Below are 17,878 nucleotides of genomic sequence, written 5' to 3' on the forward strand. Positions count from 1 at the left end.
AAGAATGATAAGAGTTAGAACAGGGCCAATCAAGGATAGTAGTGGGAAATTGTGTGCGGAATCAGAGGAGATAGGGGAAGCGTTAAATGAATATTTTTCGTCAGTATTTACAGTAGAGGAAGAAAATGTTGCCGAGGAGATTACTGAGATACAGCCTACTAGGCTAGATGGGATTGAGATTCACAAGGAGGAGGTGTTAGCAATTTTGGAAAGAGTGAAAATAGATAAGTCCCCTGGGCCAGATGGGATTTATCCTAGGATTCTCTGGGAAGCCAGGGAGGAGATTGCAGAGCCGTTGTTGTTGATCTTTATGTCGTCATTGTCGACAGGAGTAGTGCCGGAGGACTGGAGGATAGCAAATGTTGTCCCCTTGTTCAAGAAGGGGAGTAGAGACAGCCCTGGTAATTATAGACCTGTGAGCCTTACTTCGGTTGTAGGTAAAACGTTGGAAAGGATTATAAGAGATAGGATTTATAATCATCTTGAAAAGAATAAGTTCATTTGCGATAGTCAGCACGGTTTTGTGAAAGGTAGGTCGTGCCTCACAAACCTTTATTGAGTTTTTCGAGAAGGTGACCAAACAGGTGGATGAGGGTAAAGCAGTGGATGTGGTGTATATGGATTTCAGTAAGGCGTTTGATAAGGTTCCCCACGGTAGGCTATTGCAGAAAATACGGAAGTATGGGGTTGAAGGTGATTTAGAGCTTTGGATCAGAAATTGGCTAGCTGAAAGAAGACAGAGGGTGGTGGTTGATGGCAAATGTTCATCCTGGAGTTTAGTTACTAGTGGTGTACCGCAAGGTTCTGTTTTGGGGCCACTGCTGTTTGTCATTTTTATAAATGACCTGGATGAGGGTGTAGAAGGGTGGGTTAGTAAATTTGCGGATGACACGAAGGTCGGTGGAGTTGTGGATAGTGTCGAAGGATGTTGTAGGGTACAGAGGGACATAGATAGGCTGCAGAGCTGGGCTGAGAGATGGCAAATGGAATTTAATGCGGAGAAGTGTGAGGTGATTCACTTTGGAAGGAGTAACAGCAATGCAGAGTACTGGGCTAATGGGAAGATTCTTGGTAGTGTAGATGAGCAGAGAGATCTTGGTGTCCAGGTACATAAATCCCTGAAAGTTGCTACCCAGGTTAATAGGGCTGTTGAGAAGGCATATGGTGTGTTAGCTTTTATTAGTAGGGGGATCGAGTTTCGGAGCCACGAGGTCATGATGCAGCTGTACAAAGCTCTGGTGAGGCCGCACCTGGAGTATTGCGTGCAGTTCCGGTCACCGCATTATAGGAAGGATGTGGAAGCTTTGGAAAGGGTGCAGAGGAGATTTACTAGGATGTTGCCTGGTATGGAAGGAAGGTCTTACGAGGAAAGGCTGAGGGACTTGGGGTTGTTTTCGTTAGAGAGAAGGAGGAGGAGAGGTGACTTAATAGAGACATACAAGATAATCAGAGGGTTAGATAGGGTGGATAGTGAGAGTCTTTTTCCTCGGATGATGATGGCAAACACGAGGGGACATAGCTTTAAGTTGAGGGGTGAAAGATATAGGACAGATGTCAGAGGTAGTTTCTTTACGCAGAGAGTAGTAGGGGCGTGGAACGCCCTGCCTGCAACAGTAGTAGACTCGCCAACTTTAAGGGCATTTAAGTGGTCATTGGATAGACATATGGATGAAAATGGAATAGTGTAGGTCAGATGATCGGCGCAACATCGAGGGCTGAAGGGCCTGTACTGCGCTGTAATGTTCTAATTAGTATAAATGGGTGATTGATGGTCAGCACAGACTCGGTGGGCCAAAAGGTCTGTTTCAGTGCTGTATCACTATGATTATCAAATTCCCTTTTGATAGTCACAATTGAATCGGCCTCTGCCACTCTCAGGCAGTGCATTCCAGATCCTAACCACTTGCTGCGTAAAAAAGATTTTCCTCTGGTTCTTTTGCCAATTACTTGAAATCAGTGTCCTCTGGTTCTCAAACCGTCCACCAATGGAAAGAGTTTTGCCTTATTTACTCTGTCTATACTCCTCATGATATTGAACAAAAGGGATATAGATAGGTTAAATGAGTGGACAAGAAGGTGGTAGATGGAGTATAATATGGGGAAATGTGAGGTTATTCACTTTGGTAGTAAGAGTAGGAAAAAAAGTACATCTTTTAAATGATATACTATAAAATGTTGGTGTTCAGAGGAATTAGGGTGCCATTGTACCTGAAACATACAAAGTTAGCATGCAGGAATAGCAAGCAATTAGGAAGGCAAATGGTATGTTGACCTTTATTGCAAGGTGGTTAAGAGTACAAGAATAAGGACTCTTGCTGCAAATTTACAGGGCTTTGGTGAGACCACACCTGGAGTCATTGGATCCTTATCCAAGGAGGAATCTACTTGCCCTGGACGGGGTTCAACAAAGGACAGCCCTCTCAGAACAGGATTCAATCTAGTGAACCTATGAGGAGAGATCGAGTAGAATGGGCCTATACTTATTGGAGTTTAGAAGAGGGGTGATCTTATTGAAACATTTATTTTATTGATTCATGGGATGTGGGCATGCTGGCTGGGCCAGCATTCATTTCCCTTGAGAAAGTGGTGGTGAGCCGCCTTCTTGAACCGCTGCACTCCATGTGGGGCAGGTACACCCACAGTGCTGTTAGGAAGGGAGCTCCAGGATTTTGACCCGACAGTGAAGGAACAGCGATATAGTTCCAAGTCAGGATGGCGTGTGACTTGGAGGGGAACTTGCAGGTGGTGGTGTTCCCATGCATCTGCCACCCTTGTCCTTCTAGGTGGTAGAGGTCACGGGTTTGGAAGGTGCTGTCTAAGGAGCCTTGGTGTGTTGCTACAGTGCATCTTGTAGATGGTATACAGTGGTATATGATCTTGAGAGGGCTCGACAAGGTATATCCCGAGAGACTGCTTCCACTGGCTGCAGAATCTGGAACTCGGGGGCACAGTCTCAGGATAATGGGTTGGCCATTTAGTGCTGAGATGAGATGAAATTTCTTCATTCAGGAGGGTTGTGAATCTTTGGAATTCTCCACCCCAGAGGACTGTGGGATGCTCAGTTGTTGAGTATATTCAAGGTTGAGACTGCTAGATTCCCAGAATCTAAGAGAATCAAGGGATATGGGGATTGGGCAAGAAAGTGGAGTTGAAGCTGAAGATCAGCCATGATCTTACTCAATGCTGAAGCAAGCTTGAGGAGCCAGAAGACCTACTTTTGCTCCTACTTCTTATGTTCTAAATCAAAACAGAGCATAACATTAAAAAACACCATTAAATCTCCTCTTTGTCTTCTATGCTCCAGTGGAATTTGTCTCTATCTCAAGCCTCTCGTCTTAATTTTAGCGTCCCTCCCTAGCAACATCGTAGTGAATTTATGATGTAGTCTTTAATATCCTTTCCGTAACATATAAAACAGCACACAGTACTTGAACTGTGGAATAAACAATCTTTTGTATGCTTTATCATTGTTTCTTTACCCTTCACTCTTTACCCATATTTTAAAATCCAGAATCAGACACCACGGTTGAAAAGAGCAAAGAGAGAGATTAAGAAACCGTAATTAGATAGTGCCAAGCACAGGTTTTATAAGCCTGCAAATAGCACAAGGAAAAAAAAAATTGACGAGAAAAAGTAAGGAACTCCAAAGCTTTTGACCATGGGAATGAATGTGTTGTGACCAGAAAACAATGAAAACTGTTTTCAAATCTTGCACAGATGCAAGAAGAGGGTGAACAAAAGTGAAAAGATCACGGCAGCAATGACCACAGCACCTTAAATTAAGACATAAAATGCAGGGGTTGGAGGTAGGATAAGCCTTTTCTTGTATTTTGCCTTGAATTACAAGAGAGATGTCAGAAGAGCCTCCCCAGATGTGGAAGCACTATTCAAATTTTAATCAGACTTGGGTTCAACAAAGTTAAGAATTGAGTGTACAATTATTTGGTATCAAAGAGGAAAGAGGGAGCTTTGACAATTGAGCTGTTGTAGTTTAGAAGACAATGCTAAGAATGCCGATAAGTGAAGAATGACTAAGGGATGAGCTGTCAAAGGTAAGGTGACATAAAGAAGTAGTCTACGAAGAATTGAAAAAGAAAATTTTTACTGACCCACTGAAGGGCATAGGTGAAGATGTAGCAATTCAACTGCTGCACTCCAAGAAGGCTGGAGACAGTTGGCACTGAGAGCATACATTCTGAAGGAAGTTAATGAATATAGAGTGGAATCAGCAGCAAAAGTTTATCAGGTTGTATGAGTGCAGGTCATTAATGATATCAGGGAGGAGAGGCAGGTACTGACCTACAGAATCTGAGTGATACAAAACGGATTCACGCAGCCAGTACTACAGCAAACACAAACCAATTTGACAGGAAACTAGAATGCAACAAATACACGCTTAATTGAAAATCTTAAGCTGGAAATGCAGTGCTAGATAAAGGCTGGCTACCCGACCCGAACAAACCCGACTACGTGTCAGGTTCAGGTCAGGTCGGGTCTGTATTCTGCGACCAGCATTCGGGCTGGGGTCGCATCAGGCTGGACTGTACCGTTTTGTTTTGTATTGTTTTCGTTTTAATCTTCGGTTTTTTTCTGTTTCATTAATATATGTTATTTTCGGGTCGGGTCGGGCATTTAAAAAAATTAAAGGACTCGGACCCAGGTCGGGTTTGGGTTGGCTGTTATCAGGTCGGGCCCGGGTCGGGTTTTAATTTTATACCCGCGCCAGGCTTTAGTGCTAGACACCAACGTCTTGTCATCACCTTGGAGATCACCAAAATTAATCAAGAGGGCACACAAGAAAATCCCAGCCAATCAAAACTGATCCTTCTTTTGCAAACTTTTTCAAGCTTTCAGGCAGAATGCGACTGAAGTAGTTCCAACAGTAGGTGGAAGCAATAAACAGCATCACCTTCCAGACTGCAGTCTTTATTGTTTAGTAGTCAGAATGGCCTTCAGAGATTATACAATATTGAAAAAGAGACTTTACTAGTCTATTAATGTTCTTGCACGGTCACCCATTATCCTCCACTTAAGGATATCCCTTACCTCAGCCAAGCCTCTGCCACATCACTTCTGAGGGGATACAAAACAGAATTTAAACAAAAAAATAAAGTGCAAGAAAGTAAAGTTAGATTGCTGCGATACACTTTATAACGTCCTTCTCAACAGTTCCATCGGCAAAGGCAGAAAAGCAGCCCCGATGCAATCACATTTGCAGACCACCACACAATATGGTGCACCTGAAATTTTTTCTAATTAAGGATGTGCATACAGCACAGCCTTTACACATTTCAGAACATAAAATGACAATTAATCCACGCCCTTTTTACATCATGACAGCTAATAATGTTTGAATGTAATTTTTCCTAATTTCCCTTACTTGCATTTGCACATTATTCTAATGTCTGTATCCACTGCGTGAAAATTGTTTATGGTCAAAACCTATGTTTCACTATTTTCCATTTATTTCCTCTGGTCCTAACTTCTGATTGTTTTCTGTGAAATGCTCGAAGATAATAGGTACTTAGAAATACAGTACTTGCTAAAATGGATCATTACAAAGCCTACCATAATAAAGTTGGTGCACATACATAGAAACATAGAAAATAGGAGCAGGAGTAGGCCATTTGGCCCTTCGGGCCTGCTCCGCCATTCATTATCATGGCTGATCATCCAACTCAGCAGCTTGTTCCTGCTTTCGGCCCATACCCTTTGATCCCTTTAGACCCAAGAGCTACATCTAACTCCTTCTTGAAAACATACAATGTTTTGGCCTCAACTGCTTTCTGTGGTAGTGAATTCCACAGGCTCACCACTCTCTGGGTGAAGAAATTTCTCCTCATCTCAGTGCTGAGAGGTTTACTCCGTATCCTTAGACTATGACCCCTGGTTCTGGACTCCCCCACCATCGGGAACATCCTTCCTGCACCTACCCTGTCAAGTCCTGTTAAAATTTTATAGGTTTCTATGAGATCCCCCCTCACTCTTCTGAACTCCAGCGAATATAATCCTAACCCACTCATATGTCAGTCCTGCCATCCCAGGAATCAGTCTGGTAAACCTTCGCTGCACTCCCTCTATAGCAAGAACATCCTTCCTCAGATAAAGAGACCAAAACTGCACACAATATTCCAGGTGTGGCCCTGTATAATTGCAGCAAGACATCCCTGCTTCTGTACTCGAATCCTCTCGCTATGAAGGCCAACATACCATTTGCCTTTTTTAACCGCCTGTTGCACCTGCATGCTAACCTTCAGCGGCTGGTGTACGAGAACACCCAGGTCTCGCTACATATTCCCCTCTCTCAGTTTATAGCCATTCAGATAACAATCTGCCTTCCTGCTTTTGCTACCAAAGTGGATAACCTCACATTTATCCACCTTATACTGCATCTGCCAAGCATTATCCCACTCACTCAACTTGTCCAAATCACCCTGAAGCCTCTCTGCATCCTCCTCACAACTCACCCTCCCACCCAATTTTGTGTCATCTGCAAATCTGCAGATATTACATAAAGTTCCCTCATTAAAATCATTAATGTATATTGTGAATAGCTGGAGTCCTAGCACCGATCCCTGCGGTACCCCACTAGTCACTGCCTGCCATTCGGAAAAAGACCCATTTATCCCTACTCTTTGTTTCCTGTCCGCCAGCCAATTTTCTATCCATCGCAATACACTACCCCTAATCCCATGCGCTTTAATTTTACACGCTAATCTCTTATGTGGGACTTTGTCGAAAGCCTTCTGAAAGTCCAAATAAACCACATCCATTGGCTCCCCCTCATCAACTCTACTAGTTACATCCTCGAAGAATTCTAGTAGATCTGTCAAGCATGATTTCCCTTTCGTAAATCCATGCTGACTCTGTCCGATTCTACCACTGTTCTCCAAGTGATGCAAAATGATTTAATTTTTGTCATCTGTTAAACCAAAGAATTCAGGATTCATTGCCACAGAATTGTTACAGTGCAAAAGGAAACCATTCAGCCCATCATGTCTGCACCAGCTCTCCGAATGAGCATTTCACCTAGTGCCACTCCCTCGCCATCTCCCCATAACCCTGCACATTCTTCCTTTTCATATAACAGTCTAATTCACTTTTGAATGCTTCAATTGAACCTGCCTCCACCATACTCTCAGGCAGTGCATTCCAGACCTTAACCACGCGCCGCGTGAAAAAGTTTTTCCTCATTTCGCTTTTGCTTCTTTTACCAATTACTTGAAATCTGTACCCTCGCATTCTCGATCCTTTCATGAGTGGGAACAGTTTCTCTCTATCTACTCTGTCCAGACCCCTCATGATTTTGAATACCTCTATCAAATCTCCTCTCAGCTTCTCTTCTCCAATCTATCTTCATAACTGAAGTTCCTCATCCATGGAACCATTCTCGAGTCTTTTCTGCAACCACTCTAATGTTTTCACATCCTTCCTTAAGTGTGGTGCCCAGAATTGGGCGCAATATTCCAGCTGAGACCGAACTAGTGTCTTATACAAGTTCAACATAACTTCCTTGCTCTTGTACACTATGCCCCTAGTAATAAAGCCCAGGTACTGTATGTTTTGTTAACCGCACTCTCAACTTGTCCTGCTACCTTCAATGACCTATGCACATATACACACAGGTCACCTCTGCTCCTGCACCCCCTTTAGAATTGTACTCTATTTTATATTGTCTCTCCGGGTTCTTCCTACCAAAATGTATCACTTCACAATTCTCCGCATTGAACTTCTGCCCATTCCACCAACCTGTCTATGTCCTTTTGAAGTTCTACACTATCCTCCTCACAGTTCCACAATGCTTACAAGTTTCATACCATCTGCAAACTTTGAAACTGCACCCTGTACACCAAGGTCTAGGTCATTTATATCAGGAAAAGCAAGGGTCCCAACAATGACCCCTGGGAAACTCCACTACAAACCTTCCTCCAGCCCAAAAAACATCCATTAACCACTACTCGGTTTCCTGTCACTCAGCCAATTCCATATCCATGTTGCTACTGTCCAGTTTATTCCATCAGCTATAACTTTGCTCACAAGAATGTTGTGCAGCACTGTATCAAACGCCTTTTGGAAGTCCATGTACATCACATCAATTGCATTGCCCTTATCAACCCTCTCTGTTATCTCATCAAAAAACTCCAGCAAGTTAGTTAAACATGATTTTCCCTTAATAAATCCATGCTGGCTTTATTTAATTAACCCACATTTGTCCACGTAATTATTAATTTTGTCCCAAATTATTCTTTCTAGAATTTTCCCCACCACTGAAGTTAAACTGATTGGCCTGTAGTTGCTGGCTTTAGCTTTACGTCCTTTTTTGAACAAGTGTGTAACGTTTGTAATTCTCCAGTTCTCTGGCACCACTCCCGAGTCTATGGAAGATTATGGCCAGTGCCTCGGCAATTTCAACTCTCATTTCCCTCAGTATCCTTGGATGCATCTCATCTGATCCTGGTGCTTTATGCACTCTAAGTACAGACAGCCTATCCAACAGCTCCTCATCAATTTCAAACCCTTCTAGTGTCTGTATTACCTCCTCTTTCACCATTGCCTGGGTTGCATACTTCTTCCTTAGTAAAGACAGATGCAAAGTCCTCAGCCATGCCCTCTGTCTCCATGACCCTTTTTGATCCCGAATCAGCCCCACACCTCTTTTTGCCACCCTTTTACTATTTATAGGTCGATAGAAAACTTTGGGATTCCCTTTTGTGTTAACTGCCAATCTCTTTTCATACTCTCTCCTTGCTTCTCTTATTTGCTTTTTCACTCACCCTCTGAACCTTCTATATTCAGCCTGGTTCTCAATAGTATTTTCTACCTGACATCAGTCGTAAGCACACATTCTTTTCTTTATCTTCATTTCTTTTGTCATCCAGGGAGCTCTGGATTTGTTTATCCTACCTTTCCTCTTCGAGGGAACATACCTTGACTGTGCCCAAACACACTCTTTGAAGGTAGCCCATTGTTCAGCTACCATTTTTCCTGCAAACATTTGACTCCAATTTATTCGTCCCAGAACCGTTCTTACCCAATTGAAATTAGACTTTCCCTCAGTTAATTATCAATATGAATACACTCAGGGAGCAAAAAGATCAAGATATGCAATTACTTAAAAGTATCTAAGGTAGTTACAAAGAGTAACTATCATAATCCATGAAAGGTGAGTCACTTTTCAGTAAACATTTGCATTACTTGAAGAGACCAACATATTTTAATTTTCTGTAATAGCTAATATTTTCTAATTTCTAATACTCCTGCAACTTCAGATGTAAAGCTCTCATGCTTCATTCTCAATAATTATAGTCATTCCATCTCCTTGATTGTACTGCATCCTGTTCAACATTTCCAGTGGCCCAGAAAAATGTAATTGCTTATTTTTTGTTGAAAGAGCCACCTATATATTAAGACGTATTTTGCAGTTCCATGGTCTACCGGAGTGCTTTACATCCTTCACATAAAATGTTGCTAATACCCATGCACTAATCAAAATTAAGTTTCACTACATACCACCCTGCCAGGATTCAGCATATTCAATTTACAATTTTTAAAATAAAAGCTAATAAATAAAATGACAAGGTTACAACACAATGTATTGGAAATAAAGGGAAAATGGGACACTTTCTGCTCATTTTCCTACCACAACTCATCTATCCTAGTCTATTCCAGTGGTCAATCATAAAAAAGTCAAAATTCAAAGATGAACAATTCCAGTTACAGATACATGATATAATCATCAGAGAGCTTGTCAAATTCTAAAAACTATAATGATCAAGATTGCTGCCGACTAAAGTAAGACTAGCATTAATGATGCAATATGACCTGCATCTGTGATTCGCAAAATCACAATCCTATTTCATTTCTTAAAAAATAGCATTACTGACGGTCGTTTTCTTTTCGGTGAGTCGAAAACACAAATCATAATCGATTTTAGTTTAAAGGAGGTAAGATTTTATGTCTGATTTACTCGAGTCCCTATATTTATACTGGTCTATTTTAGTAGCATGACTTAACCTTGGTTTATCTGTTACTCAGATTTAAACAAGTTACTCGAATCAGTTCCATATTATAAAAGAGAAGCCTCCAGAAGAAAAAAAAATACATTTAGGTCTGATTACAGCGGCTGGATAATGAACCAAGTCGAACTCTCACCTGAGTACAACATGTCGTACACTCGACAGCTATACACACGCGCGAATGTACGCATAAAATCTCTGAAAGCACAGCAGATATAATGAACTAGTGTAGCATCCTGGCTAATAGTAATGAGCACGTACTGTCTGTTTGAAATCCCCGGTGGCTACTGCATCTCCCCCAGCATACGGGCTAGTATTTCGGCCTATTGGGGAGGGAAGGAGGAAGGAAGGAGGAACTAGGCCGCCGGGCTAATTTTACCCAGTCAAACCTTTCCATACGTCGCTTCCGCGAATCTTTTATTCGTCCGTCATCAGAAACGGTGATGACCTTCTCACTGTGCGTGGCGCACATTTACCACAGGGGTTTTTCTTGCAGTGAAACAGAAATACCAGTCCCTGATTTTAACTAAGGAACAACCATAGGAGAAGCTGATTTAATTTATTTTTGAAAGAAAGAAACACTTACCGGCCTTCCGCCGAGAGGATTTGTTCGAGCGAGTCGGGAGCATGGCTAACTCTAGCCCCCCGGCCCCCTCTCTCTTCACCCAACTCCAACCAAGCCGAATGGAGGAAGCGGTGACGCTCGCCGACTGACACTGGCAGCGACCAATAGAGGCCACAGCAGCAGCCGCCGAACTCGGAGTTACTCTAAATATAAATGTTTAAAAGGCTCAGGAGGCTACACCCAAAACCAGAGCTTCCCATTAATATTGCGCACAAGTCACTCTTGCACTCGCTCTACACACTGGACAGTCACATGCGAAAAAAATTAGATGGTATATGCACATGTGGAATTTAACAAAATAATCCATCTGAACTGAAACATCAACTAACAAGTATAGGTGTGTGATCAATTATAATGTATAGAAACATCACTCTACGGGTAAATATAAAATAACTTGGAATATAGCAGACTGCATTAAGCTTTGATCCCCCTGTTCTTTCACTTTTTTATTTTCTGCTCCCATTACACCCAGTTGTCCCACACCCTTCTTAACGGTAACCACCACTGACTGAACCTTCGACAAACACTGCCCAGATGTACCGATCTTCAGCAATTTCGTCGCTTACACTTTGCACTGATATATAATTATGCTGGGTGATAACATATAATGCGATGAATGTCAACAGGTTGTCCTGACAATTTGCAGCCCCCACAACCCAACCCCACCCCACCCCACTAAATTCTGGAATACTACTGTTTGCACACCAATAAGATAAATTTCCTGTGACTGCAGAATACATCCCTACAGCTAAATATCAGATCTAGTTATTTATTAAAATATTATTGGGATGTTGAAGCAGCTTTTTGGCTGCCAACAGTTTATTTTTTGCTTTCTGCCATTCTCCCCGTACCCCCCCCAACCGACCAACCAACGGCAGCTGCCAATCATCAGGACACAATAGTGACCCTAGGCCAATGAGCAGCAGCGAGGGCGGGGCTAATCCGCCATCACGCTAGATTGAGGCAGCGAGCGCTCGAGCTCCAGCGTCCGCCGCGAGCACGGTGGAGTCTCTCAAACCTGCTCGTTGTTTTAGAAAGAACAAAACAAAACAACCAGAATCAACAAGACAAACACACAGTCAATCTTACCTACTATCCGGGAACCACATGTGAACTCATCGAGAGCCTGAACGGGGAACCAAGAGAAATAAAACTAAACCCGATATCTACCCGAAAAAACCCCCCACCCCCAACCACACGCTAACCCGGCATCACCGCCCAGTGCTCTGCGTCATCACGCCGTACGTCACTGGGTCATGGTCGGAGGTGCACGCCGGCGGGATGACGTCGTTGGTTGGGTTTGAGCGCGGTTCTAGCGACATTGTGACAATATAACAATTCTTCGTTGGGGAAACTTATTGACTTCTGCAGTATGTTTGGGTATGAAGTTTCCAGTTACAAAAGTTCTGCTATTTTTTTCTGCCAAACAATGAGAGATCGTTCCAATGTATTTTTTTTAGTTAAGCTTGGTGCTGGCAGGCGGTTGAAGTTATTTAATGAGTCTCAGTAAAACTTTATACAACAATGTCTTTGATTTTCAAATGTTTGAAACTTCATTTTGATGTTGCATACGTTTGCCAAATCATTAAATGAAATATAATTAATTGTAATCAAATTACCAAAATGCTTTGTTGATCTGTATTGTACAGAAAATCTTTGTACTTTTGATGAGGGGAAGAGGAGACGAGAGATCTGGTATGGTCAAGAGCTTGTTAGATCCATTGTGTAGTATTGCAGTTTTTACATTAGAAAACTTTACTAATCGCGCCCTTTATACTGGAAAATGACCTTACACATGACATCGTGAAAACAGAACAGACACTTGCTATTTCATCAAACAATTTAAATTACTTTCTCAAACAGGTGGTGATGTTCCTTGAACCTGGTGATGGATGCAAAATGCTTCTTGACACAATGCAGTTGCTATATTGGGGAGATTTTCCAGACAGTCTTAATCTGGATGTTTGCTTTAAATTGTCATACTTAATATAGTATACTATATAGCATACTATATCCACCCGCTTCTGTTTTCTTTAGCTAGAATTGAGTTTATTTTTTGCTGGGGAAGGGTATTTTTGTTGCTATTCACATGAGATAAACTAACAGCAAATACAATTCCGGAATTTCACAGTTCTTGGAGGACCCCTCCCATGTTATAAAAATTCCACAGATCCCCGGAACAGTACTTTTACTGTACGTGTAAAAATTAATTCTACAGTTAAAGGTATTTTTATTTTACTTAAATCAGAAATTTGTTGTTGGTGTTGGACACCAGATCGGGGCCTGGATATGGGTAGCAGATTGCGGCATGGGTGAGGGGTGTAGAGACGTTTTGCAGTTGCGAGCCTTCTTGCGCCTACAAGAGCGGCAAAGCTCAGTCACCGGCTGAGCTGATGAGTTGTGTCGCTGAAGCGTGGATTTTGCACATTCTCTGGTTATATTTGGTGGACACCTTGAAACCTTTTTGTTGGATGCCTCGAGAACCCCCTAAATTGAGAACCCCTTGGGCTACAATGTACTCTTGATTTAAACGATCTGATAACTGATTTTTAGCACCAAATCCGACTTGTGTTAATCACAGTTCTGAATCCAAACTCTCTCTGTCCTCACAAAAATATGTATAATGTTGTAGATTGTAACCACTTAATTCATTTTCATTGCCTTTTCCCCATAACTTTTAAGGGGGTTTCCCCAAAAAATATTTAACCTGCTTTCATTTTAAAAGCTGTTAACGGATTCTGCTTTCACTGTGCTATGTGGTAGGGCATTCCATGTCTGCGGTTTTAAACAAAACAAAACAAAACTAACCTTTCCCGTCCTACTTTTCGTGGTGATATTAACTTTATGGCCTTCAATTAACAAATCACAGATCAATAAGAATAGTTTTGATTGCGTAATTTAGGGAAAAAACCTCAAAATTTGGAACATCTAACCGATCTACTTTTGAGGTGTGATTAAAAACCTCCAGTTTCTCTCATCTCGTAAGGCCTGAAATTCCTGTTGTCAACTTTGTAAATATCTTCTGTATCTTTTCCACTACATTGATATCCTTCCTGTCAGCTGCCCCAAAACTGTATACAGTCTTCTAGCTGCAGTATAACCAATGATTTGTATAGATCTAGTATTGCCCCTTTCCTTTTGTACTCTGTATACGCCTCGTCAACTTGTCATCCCACTTTTCAAAATGTATAAATCTGAGCCATAAATCTCTTTTAAAAGTTTTAGCATTTAGTGTGCATTCTTCTAGTCTTCCCAAATGTATTACCTTGAATTTATCCACATTGAGTTTCATACAACATTGATCTGCCTAATCTGCTAACCCTTTATGCCCTCCTGCAGAAACTTAGCTGTTTTTGTAGTTGATCATGCTTCGATACAGTATCCATATATCCAGAGCTTTATATGCAATTTTTTCACATTCTGAAATTTATAATGTCCAAGATAAAGTTATAAGCAAAACTGAATAAAATTTTCACAATATGATTACCTTTATCCAAATTCTTGCAATGCTTTAACTGAAGTTTTCATTTGAAACTTACAGAATTTTCAAAAAACCTGGACATGGACTTGATATTTTCGTGCAGCGTGATGAATATTAGTTGAAGGTCATGCAGTCTGAGCAGCTGCAATGTGTGAAGTTTCCCAGGATGTGTCAGTAGCATTTAAGATAACCTTATGGTAGATTTACAACAACATTTATTTTGTTGTTTTTCAAAACCATTGAAAAATGCTAAATAGCAAAATTCGGAACACTTATTCAGATATAATTTATCTTTTTTAATAGATGTGCTGTACAATTGTGTATGTATGTGTGTATTATTTATACACGCACACACTCTACCTGTTGCCTCTATGGTTGGCATTCTAATTATAGACACGCTATAAACTTCAGAAAGTGTATTTAGTTAAAAGAGAAATTGTGTTTGATCACTGCTATTATACAAAACAATGATCATAACAGTTTTCTTTTGAGGACACTGCTACTTGTCTGAAAAACATGCAATAACCACAACTATGGTCCTTAAACCAATTTACTATGCATTTTGCCACATTCCCTTTAATACTGTGTACCATTATTTTATCAACCTACTTCCTGTGCAGCATCTTATCAAACACCTTTTGTAAATCCATATTGATAACATCCATTACATTTCTTTTTATCAGTACACTCTACTGTTTCCTCATAGAATTTTACTCTCATTATCAGATGTAAGGAAAGGGTTAATCAGACTGACTTGAAGTGTGCTAGTGTAATACTGTTTTTGTGTTGTCCTTATATTATAGTAACACATAATAGACTTGGTGGCAAATTTGAAGTCCATGAGATTAATGGGGCAGTGATAGAGTGGTTGCAATATTGGTTAAGAAGCAGAATGTAGTTTGGTGAACGGTTGTTCTTCAGACTGTAGAGAAGTATATTGTGGTGTTTACCAGGGCTTATTATTAGGACCACTGCTCTTTTTGATGTATTTCAAAACTGTGCAGTGGGAAGTGTTCAAAAATAATTTAACTTATTACAGGATCAATAACCCTTAACTGGCAAGAGCTCCACTTAACAAATAAAACAGCCAAAGTGGTTAAGAGGTAAGAGACAATATAAAAATGGAAAGAATAATCTAGATCCAGGGGACTGGGAGAGATTTAAAGATCAGCAAAGGAAGAGAGCTGCAAAAGGGGAATATGACACAGATTTTACAATTATTTTAGAAGAAAGGGATAAGCAAGAGAAATGTGGGCCCTTCAAAAACAGATGTGGGTAATTTTGCAAATGAAAATAAGGAAATGGCAGACTTGTTGAATAATTACTTTTTGTCAGTCTTCACAGTAGAGAAAGAGGATAATATACCTGACATTCCAGGGAAACTAATAATGAATAAAGGACTGGAACTTACTGAAGTTAATATAAGCAAGACAACAGTATTAGAAGAAAAAGCATTAAAACTGCCAAATTCCTAAGACCTGATTGTTTACACCCCAGGGTTTCAAAGGAAGTAGGTGAGGAAATTGAAGATGCTTTAGCTATAATCTTTCATAGCACACTCAATTCAGGAGTTGTCACTTTTTAGACAGGTGAGGGAAACTAGGAAATTATGGACCTCATCTGTTGTGGGGAAATTATTGGAATCTATAATTAACGACAGAGTGACAGAGCACTCAGAAATTTGAACTAATTAAAGAGAGTCATCATGGATTTGTAAAGGGTAGGTCATAACAAACCCAATTGAATTTTTTTGAAGCAGTAACTAAAGTGGTAGACATGAAAATGTCTATGGAGGTGGGTTATTTAAATATCCAGAAGTCATTTGATAATGTTCCACATAACAGTCTGTTAAGCTGAAATTAAAGCTGGTGAATTGAAGGCAAATAATTGACCCGGTTAGGAGATTGCTTTGACCGTAGAAGACAGGTAGTAGGTATAATGGGTGTGTACTTGAATTAGAAGGAAGTGATTAGTGGTGTCCCTAAATGATCTGTGCTGGGGCCTCAATTGTTCACTTTGTTTATTAATGACTAAGCTAACACGATAAAGATTGGTGGCATAGCAAGTATAGCAAACATGAGCATAAAATTGCAAAGAGACATTCATAGATTACGTGAGTGAGCACAACTGTGGCAGATGGATTTCAGCATAGGTAAGTATAAGGTCAAAAGCAAAATACTGCAGATGCTGGAAATCTGAAATAAAAACAAGAAATGCTGGAAACACTCAGCAGGTCTGGCAGCATCTGTGGAGAGAGAAGCAGAGTTAACGCTGCTTCTCTCTCCACAGATGCTGCCAGACCTGCTGAGTGTTTCCAGCATTTCTTGTTTTTATTTAAGTATTAGGTCATCCATTTTGGACCAAAACATTTAGATCTGTGTATTTTTTAAATGGTGAAAAGGCAGGAACAGTGGAGGTCCAAAGAGATTTAGGGGTTCATACGCAGAGATCACTAAATTCTAGTGGTCAGGTACAAAACAATCATCAGAAAGATTGATAGAATGTTACCCTTTATATCTCGAGGGCTAAAATGTAAAGGGGAGGAAATTTTGCTACAGCTACACAGAGCCCTAGTTAGACCACATAAAGAGTACTGTGTACAGTTTTGGGCATTGCACGTTAGAAAGGATATATTAGCCTTGGAAGGAGTGCAGCATAGATTCACCAGAATGTTACCAGGGCTCTAGAGGTTAAAATTCTACGGCAAGATTGCGTAAACTTGGCCTGTATTCTCTGTGATTTGATTGTGGTTATTAGGATTTTGAAAGGTATTGATGGGGTTGATTAGGAGAAACATTTTCTGTTAGTGTGGAATTCTAGAACAAGAGGACATAACCTTAAAATCAGAGACAGGCCATTCAGAAGAGATGTTAAGAAATACATCTTCATGCCAAGGGTGGTAGAAGTGTGAAACTCTCTCCTTCAAGGAAGACGGAGGCATATGGAGCCAAGATGGATGGATGGACTTGATATAGATCAGCCATGCTCTCATTGAATGGTGGAACCGGCTCGAGGGGCTGAATTGTCTACCCTTGTTCATACCATCCTGTATTAATAACCTGAGCCTGGGTATACAGAGCATAATTTCAAAGTTTGCAATTGACATGAAGCTCAAATGTAGTAAGCAGTAAGGAGGATAGTAACATATTTCAGGACATAGACTGATCAATGAAATGGGCAGACATGTGAAATTTGATGAAAAATCAGATTAAATTGAATGCAGAGCAATGTGAAGTGATGCATTTTAGTAGGAAGAATGGGGAGAGACCATATAAACTAAATGGTACAATTTTAAAGGGGTATCAGAACAGGGTGACATTGGGGGTTTATGGACACAAATCTTTGAAGATCGCAGAACAGGTTGGGAAGGTATTTAAAAATGCATATGGGATCCTTGGATTTATAAAAGCAAGGGAGTCATGCTAAACATTAAGAAAAACAGTGATTAGGCCCCAGCTTGGGTATTGTGTCCAATTCTATGCTGCACTCCTTCCAAGGCTAATGTATCCTTTCCAACATGCAATGCCCAAAACTGTACACAATACTCTATGTGGTCTAACTAGGGCTCTGTGTAGCTGTAGCAAAATTTCCTCCCCTTTGCATTTTAGCCCGCTAGATATAAAGGGTAACATTCTATCAATCTTTCTGATGATTGTTTTGAACCTGACCACTAGAATTTCGTGATCTGTGTATGAACCCCTAACTTTCTTTGGACTTCCGCTGTTCCTGGCTTTTCGGCATTTAAAAAATGGATGT

The 17,878-nt window shown here is 40.7% G+C and overlaps 2 protein-coding genes across 16 annotated transcripts in view; one reads left to right on the forward strand and one right to left on the reverse strand.

Moving 5' to 3' along the window:
- The window catches only part of LOC137371942 (R3H domain-containing protein 1-like), a 163,820-nt gene extending 151,982 nt beyond the window's left edge, over positions 1–11,838 (reverse strand). For 2 of the 15 annotated variants that reach the window (XM_068035059.1, XM_068035060.1), the window contains exon 1: positions 10,603–10,755. The gene's annotated coding sequence lies outside the window, so the exon portion shown is untranslated. Of the gene's footprint in view, positions 1–10,152; positions 10,245–10,277; positions 10,390–10,602; positions 10,763–11,730 lie in introns of those variants that run through there. The other 13 variants (XM_068035054.1, XM_068035053.1, XM_068035052.1 and 10 more) reach the window with 13 other exon arrangements.
- zranb3 (zinc finger, RAN-binding domain containing 3) overlaps positions 11,599–17,878 on the forward strand; it is a 171,643-nt gene continuing 165,363 nt past the window's right edge. The window contains exon 1 of the mRNA XM_068035047.1: positions 11,599–12,021. The gene's annotated coding sequence lies outside the window, so the exon portion shown is untranslated. The remainder of the gene's footprint in view (positions 12,022–17,878) is intronic.

This window comes from Heterodontus francisci, chromosome 7 (genome assembly GCF_036365525.1).
Source record: "Heterodontus francisci isolate sHetFra1 chromosome 7, sHetFra1.hap1, whole genome shotgun sequence".
NCBI lineage: Eukaryota > Metazoa > Chordata > Chondrichthyes > Heterodontiformes > Heterodontidae > Heterodontus > Heterodontus francisci.